At 44.3% G+C, this 7,921-nt stretch overlaps 1 long non-coding RNA gene across 1 annotated transcript; it reads left to right on the forward strand.

The window, feature by feature from the left end:
- Positions 1–5,491: 5,491 nt before the first annotated feature.
- LOC133479083 (uncharacterized) lies at positions 5,492–7,268 on the forward strand. Its single transcript, XR_009788899.1, has 3 exons — positions 5,492–5,621; positions 6,144–6,190; positions 6,292–7,268. It is a non-coding gene; the product is annotated as an uncharacterized LOC133479083 (long non-coding RNA).
- Positions 7,269–7,921: the final 653 nt, after the last annotated feature.

Genomic DNA, 7,921 nt, shown 5'->3' on the forward strand with positions numbered 1-7,921 from the left:
TTCCCTCTCCCCAGCCACTTCATCCAGCTCTTCCGGGGTATCCTGGATTTTGTTCTTTCGGTCATGACCCACAGCTTGTGACCATAGGTGAGGGTAGGAACGTAGATCGACCGGTAAATCGAGAGCTTCGCCTTTCGGCTTAGCTCCTTCTTTACCACAACGGATCGATACAAAGTCCGCATCACTGCAGACGCTGCACCGATCCGCCTGTCAATCTCGCGTTCCATTCTTCCCTCACTCGTGAACAAGACCCCAAGATACTTGAACTCCTCCACTTGGGGCAGGATCTCATCCCCAACCTGGAGAGGGCACGCCACCCTTTTCCGACTGAGGACCATGGTCTCAGATTTGGAGGTGCTGATTCTCATCCCAACCGCTTCACACTCGGCTGCATCTTTTGCACAATTGTCAAAAAATAAAATAAAAAATGTACCGGCATTACCAGATAACTATTAACCCTTTATTGCTCAGTGACTGTTTTTTGTCAATGTCTTTATGTCTCAAAAGTTTTCTCCGCCAATTGACTGTCTGTTGTCGTACTAGAGCGGCTCCAACTACCGGAGACAAATTCCTTGTGTGTTTTTTGGACATACTTGGCAAATAAAGATGATTCTGATTCTGATTCTGATGTAGGGCAAAGTTGGGTAAGACGAGCCAGTGGGTAAGTTAACCCATCCCTCGCTGCTAAGCAAATATTTTTTTAAAAAAAGAGCATGTGGCTAAATATTTAGGGAGAGGAGTTCAAGTTCAGTGAAAGTTGTGGTGCTGCAATTACACGCTGGTAAGAGCGGAACAGAAGAATACAAAAATGTAGCCAGCCACGCCCACAACAACGCTCTCTGCGGCCTCATCCGTGAACACAAACCACATCGCTTGCCACTTTCAATTAACGTGTGGAAAAAATGCTCGTGTGGAAGAATTCACAAGGGTGGGTGTGACATGTTTGATTAGCCGCTAGTGCATCACATACGGGGCACGCACGGGAGCGGACGTTTATTTCGGCTTGCCTGTCGCATCGTGCTTGTTGTCGTGGTTCAAGAAGAAACGTGATTTTATTTCTTTTTTTTACAGAAATGACATCGGCAGATGCGCCATGGAGTTTTCTTTCTGACAGGAGTGAACATTTTCCCCCTTTCTTTCACGAGCGTACGTCCGCTGACATTCACCGCTGTTACTTCCCCGCTCGCTCGATCACGAAAGCCGGTCTTTAGCTGCTATTAGCTCGCGACGCCAGCCGCTCACCTGCCGCTACAGCTGAGCGGAGAGATTTTCTTTGCCGGTGACTGTAAAACCTTCACAAACGAAATTGTCAAAAATATTCAAACTTTTGTGTTAGTTTGACTATTGGGAATATTTTGCAGGGCTGCATTTATTTGTGGCGGGCCGCCGCAAATACATTTTGGCAGGCACAAATGGATTTTGGAAATTGTGCGGCGATGTGCTCGTTTTGTGCAATACTGAAACCTCCAATTAGTTGATCTCAAAAGCGTCGGTATTTCATTTTGAGGGTGGATCTTCTGGTATCAGCCGCACCGACATTCGAGACTATCGATCCTCGCCCCACGCCAGCTCGGAAAGGCCACTTTAAGATTACGTCGCGGGAGGACGATTTACGGACGCGAACCATCCATCCATTGAGTCCTTTGTCCACAATTATACAGTTTTAAAGTTGTGTAAATGAGCTTTGTGAAAGAGCGGAGACATGCGACAACATGCTAAGTCTCATGTCCCCCACGAATGTAAGACAGCAGCGTCAGCGCCGCGACTCACACTGCAAAGTTCTTCATTCAAACCATTTGGAAAAAGTTCCAACGAGAGTTTTACATGCAGTACAGCATGTTTTGAAAACAAGCGCATTGTTACAGAAAAAACCCAAAATCAAGTTCTGCTCATTTGGTAAGAAATAAACATTTTATATTCACATCGCACGTTTTTGACCCTTTAATCGGTGATATTAAGTTCAAGTCATGCTGTACAGTACAGACAAAAAACAGACAAAAACAAACAGGACTCATAGAATACATGTCAACACATGCACGCCTGTTGCTATGCTTTGCTTTTATTCGAACATCTTTCCACTGTGTCTTTTCAGGACCTGTTTAGTGGAAGCGCAGTGAACGACCGGTTAGCACATCTGCCTCGTAGTTGTGAGGTTGCGGGTTCAAATCCGGCCTGGCCTGTGTGGAGTTTGCATGTTCTCCCCATCCGTGCCTGGGTGGCTTTTCTCCGGGCGCTCCGCTTTCCTCCCACGTCCCCCAAAACATGCGTGGCAGGTTGATTGAAGACTCTAAATCGCCCGTAGGTGTGAACGTGAGTACCAATGGTTGTTTGTTTATGTGTGCGATTGGCTGGTGTACCCCGCCTCTCGCTCGACGATAGCTGGCATAGTCTCCAGCACGCCCGCCGCCCGCCACCCGCGTGAGGAGAAGCGCTTCAGAAAATGGATAGATGGACCCGTTCAGTCAGCCACTGCTTGTTGCAGACAAACTTCATATTCCCAGTCAAATATTTTACAGATATAACTTGAGTCACTGTCAACCTTTGTTACATACAACGCTACGGTATGACAATTACGTAAGAGTAAGAGTTTTGTATTAATTCCTTTGTATTTATTTATGGAAGCGATTGCATTTTTGCAATTGAACTATTTAAATTTGTGATTCAGTAAGTGTTCTTTTGACTTGAACCCCCGAATCCCCCGGCCAACCGCCGGACGCCCCCTGCCGCAAAACAAATTCAGTTTTGTGCAAAGCTGCTTTTTGTTTGTTGCATTAATTTCTGTGGAACTGAAGAGGAAAAAACCCCAACACAACAACAACCCTCAGCGACAGCAGCGCCGTTGGACACAAATGAAGAATTGCCATACGAGCGCTGCAGCTCACTTGAGCGCAAGCAGCGTTTTGGCACCGTGAACAAATCTTCCCAAAAATCCTTAAGCTGTTTAATGCCACTCCCAGGTCGCATTAAGATGTCTTTTTTTCTTGACAGGTTGAGTTTTCAGAGTTTGATGGCTAACTGCACACTGGAGTGGTAGAAATGGGCCAAGTTATTCTGAACGATTCCGGCGTGGAATCAGATCAGGGGTTACCGTTCTGGACTTACCGTGGCCGAGTCTCGACAAATCGGAAAAGCGGTTTGTCCTCGAAGAGCACGGTTTTCATTTGCATACGTGACACCAGTGATAGCATGTAAATGCTCCATCTTTGACAGCTCCAGTCTCCTTCGATCCCGTTCTCCTCTCGTGGTTCTGAAGCTATTCGGCCTTCGACGAGCAGACTGCGGGAGCCTCAGCTCATTTTTGCGCGTGTGCCCTCGCAGGGATTGTTTTTGAGATGCCCCAATCTCCAACCAATTTCTATGCAAATGCTATGACCCGATTTAGAGTAAGCTGCCTGTGTCGCGATACATAAAAGGCCACCGATGCTCGCCGTTCCTGTCGGGCGTCACGTTCGAAACTGAAGGCCACGCAGCCGAGAGAGGGCGCCAATATTATCCTGGAGCAGTTGCCTTTTTTTATGAACAGGACAGAAGCCTGTGAGTTCAAATGCCTCGATACCCCAAAGCGTTATGCAGGTGATAAATAACAACCGTAACTAGGATAGGCTCCAGCACGCCTGCGACCCGCGTGAGGATAGAGAGGTACAGAAAATGGATGGAAGGTGCAGCACACACAAAGACACAAAAGGGAATATCCCATAGTAATTTCACGGCAGCATTTTGGAGTTTAAACTCATTCATGAGCTTTCTTGTTCCAGGAAGAGAACTTGAGGAGTATTTCAGGCTGAGCACCGAGTTTTGAAAGCCTCCTGCACAGACGTCTCTGTATATTTCTCTATTGACCCAAAGTTCGAGATAGTGGGCCACCGCAATTTTTATGCATTCCTCCATTCCCCTCTTCCCCCCACGTCAACGCTTCCGAAGAGAAAATGTTTCTATTCGCTGACGTGACGCCGAGCGTCACATGCCCTGCGCATTGACGGGCCAAAGGGCGCGGACGTCTCCGCAGCACACGCGCAATGATCGGGAAAGTCGAGGGCATTAGCCGCCTTGCCAAGTGCAGTGTGAAAGATATGAACAGGTAGATACGACGTGCCCCTTGTGAGCTGCGTGCCTACGCAGATGTTTAGCTTGGAGGCAAGAAAGCCAAAAGACCAAGAACGCCACATTTTACGCCTTATTACGACGTTCTGTCACGTGTAGGAGCATTCACGCCGTTTCACTACGACTGCGTAGGTTTCTCATCCGCACTGCGAACGCCGTTGCACATTTTTTGATGGTTTAAAAATCTCGTTCCGAGCAGTCATGGCATGTGACCTTCGCCCATATCGTCTACAAGCATCCCTGCTTTGACTATTCTGTTGTTTGGGGTTGCTGTGGCTGCCAGGAACATGTAGCGTAAACGTAACCTTAGTTTGGAAATTTCCCGCTTGTCCTCGCTCATTTTTTCTCGTCAACACTTCCCTTCATTGTGGAGTAATTCCTCTAGTACCCTGTCAGGTTCAAAAATCTATTCTCTATTCCTTCCCCGCATACTAAATAAGTACATTAGATTTATATAGCATTTCTCACAGAGCATACTTGAAGTGCTTTAAAGTTAAAATGCAGAATTACCATTATACAGTGTAGTGTATATTAGCGTTGGCTAAAACGTAATTTATTTAAGAAATAAATTTGAAGGTGAACGTCTGCGTTCACTTCCGGATAGACGGTTAACGTTAAAATCAGACTAATTTTGCAATGTGTATGTAATGTATAAAATTGAGGAAAAAGTGACGAAAAACCTCTCATCAGTCTCTTGATCTAAAGGTTGCTACATTTAGGAGAAACGAATCCTAGATTGCAGAGGCTTCATTATTAAACTCAAAGTAGTGGAATTTCATAGAATATTTAATGAAATCTACAAGGGATCTATAGGGAAACACACAGAGGGGTCTAACTGCAAAAAGGAAGCAGGAATAATGGTGAAAGAAAGAAAAATAGGCGTACAAAAAGGGAAATAGGACATCGGGTGTTGTGCAGCTAAAGTTGAAAATGTGAGCGTCAGAGGGCAAAATTGGGATTTTCCCCATCAAAAATCATCTATTAATCTAAAACACTCCCAACTTTGTACTCTTACTCCTAGATCAAGCACAGAGAATGATTGTTTCAACTTCAGTCTTGGCAGATCAATTGCTTATTGTTCAATCACATTTCTTGCTGTTGGGCTTCAAATTAAGACAAACGGTTCTCAAAATCTCCTGCTGGACCTGTAAGTCGACACCACGACAGACATCAAGGCATACATTTAGAATATTTCTGCAGATACATACATTTTATCTTCAGTTAAAGAAAAGCATTCAGTCCACATTGCAGTAACTGTAAAACGCCAGAGGGGGTCGCCCGTGTCCCAGCAATTGTTCTATTGGGGAGAGGATCTCCCCACCTTTTGGCTGCTCTGTCAGTTCAAAGGAAGAAAAGGACTCTTTGATGACTGTTGAAGCAAGATTTCGAGGGGACCTGCTAATTCATTTAGTGTCCACTTGACACACGCCAGACCTCCTCAGTGGCCGTCTTGCTTGGAAGAATGCAGCTTATCAAGTTGTGGGAGAGGTGCAGGTAGCGGGAGCATGTCCGCTACAACAGTTAAGTAAAACACAAATTGAAACAATGAAGTCTTACTGGAATGCCTTCCAAAACAAATGTTCTTCATGCTTTTTAAAAATCTCGACAGAAGAGACATTTCTTAGCTCAAATCGAAGTGCATTCCACAATTTGCAAGGCTTTATCACAGTTAGTTTTTGTGTAGGAGGTGGTCAGCAGACTGCAGTGACGAATAGGACGATAAAACGACAGCAGAGCCACCAAGTACAGGAGCCTGCCTAACTGAGCTGTAGTGGGAGTGTAGTATGAGTCTCCTTTTGAATTATTGCCGATGTTTGACCACTGATTTTGGATTTAAGACAACAAACATGGACAAAGCAGCCATAGTAATGAGGGTTAAGCACAGAGAACAAAGGTGCTTTGATTAAACAAGGGAAGGAACTAAAGACATTGCACTTGTATGTAGATGACAATAGGAAACAAAAAGAAAGAATACAGAGCACTTTGACTGCAAAAATGCTCACTAAAGTATTTACATGAATGTCAATTGGTGTTCCAAGCAGGCCAAAGAACTGGTCATCAAAGATGGGGAGGAACTGAACAGGTGTCAGTGAGTATGCAGACTTTACAGTGCACAAAGACGTCCACACTGAAGATCATTCATCTCCAGCTGGAGATCCATCCATTCTCAACACCGCTTATCCTGTTCAGGGTCGCCTATCCCAGCTGACTTGGGGCGAAAGTAAGACTACACCTCGGACCGGGCGCCAGTCAGTCGACACGGGCAACAATTCGCACTCACAGTCGCTGAGTGGGAACCGAACCCATGCTGCCCGCACCAAAGTCAGGCGAGTGTACCATTACACAGTCAGTGAGTCCAGGGGAAATCATTTTGTGGAAACCTTTGAATGACGTGTGTCAAGCGATGACTTTCCAGTTTTGTCCCAACGTATGACTTCAGCAATTTTCATTTGACTTGGAAATTTGTACCAGTTTGCAATGATACGTCTTAATGTTTTCGCTAGATCCTCATTGATGTTTTAGAATACTCTGAACACACTGTGTACAGAAAGTCACAGGACACGGAATACGATACCATGTTGTTACCAACCCCGGAAATAACTTTTTCCCATTTCAATGGCAATTGCTGCTACTACACGGATTCAATACAACAAGGACATCGAGACCAAACATCGATGACCAATCATCTTTTAACAAAAGTTTATATGCAAACAGTTTTCATCGTCATTACAGAAATAGAGAAAACGTGGCGGCGGTGTGGCAATGTACGTCAACAATAACCTCAACTTCAAAGTGGCAACTGCAATTTCAAATTGTAATTCATTAGGATCATCGCCAAAATCACTGTTCCTCATAGCTGTGGATGAGCGACAAATCAGAGATTGTGCATAAAGGAGAAAAAAAAAAAACAAAAAAGTATAAAGACATCAACATGACAATGGTTAAAACAATGAGGATGTAGCTAAAAATAAAACTGTTACAAATTTCCAAGTAAAATGAAAATTGCTAAAGTCACACGTTGGGACAAAACTGCAAAAAGTCAATCACTTCTCACATTACAGGCCTGTTTCACTAAATAAAAAATAAAAAACAAGCCTCAACGGACAGTGTGGATCCATTCATAGAAAACCTCACAGACTGTATATGGATTAAGAACTAACCACTTTATCTCATTCGCTTTAATGTTCTTCATTGAAGAAATGACTAATTCAATGGGCAGAAAGAAATTTGCAGCGTGGGTGATCAGTGATCTAAGAAAAGTTCTCAATCCATCCATTTTGTGTACTGGTTTGAATTCTTCAAAACTTAAGGCGAGAGGCAGGGGCCCACCCTTGAAAATGTCACACATTCACATCCGTGGACAATTTACAGCAGCGCTTCTTAACTGTTCTCACCCTGGGACCCACCCGCATTTGCCAATTGTTCCAAAGTCACGACCCACGTTCACAGAAGAACAAAAATGGCCTCTGAAAACATATGTGCAGTACATTATATTTTGAAATGCTATTTCAAATGAGTCCGCTGTACCCCCGAAGGCGGATGTGCACAGTGTTTGTTTAGTAAATAAAAACTCTCTGAAACTGTTCAGCCTTTAGTTTTTGTATTTAAGTTGTAGTTCCACTCTCAACCACCAGATGGTGGCATGTCATTTTGTTTGACACTGTACACTTGCCCAAAGAAGAACAACTATAGGAAGTAAAGCGCAGCCTCGTTTTTGCCGTAGAATTGTGAGAATACTGAATGCCACAATCTTTGCCCATGCCTTCAGACAAGCAATGACTAAGTTCATTTTAAAATGGACTTATTAAGAAAGACGTTT

The sequence above is a fragment of the Phyllopteryx taeniolatus genome, chromosome 1 (assembly GCF_024500385.1).
Source record: "Phyllopteryx taeniolatus isolate TA_2022b chromosome 1, UOR_Ptae_1.2, whole genome shotgun sequence".
Lineage (NCBI taxonomy): Eukaryota > Metazoa > Chordata > Actinopteri > Syngnathiformes > Syngnathidae > Phyllopteryx > Phyllopteryx taeniolatus.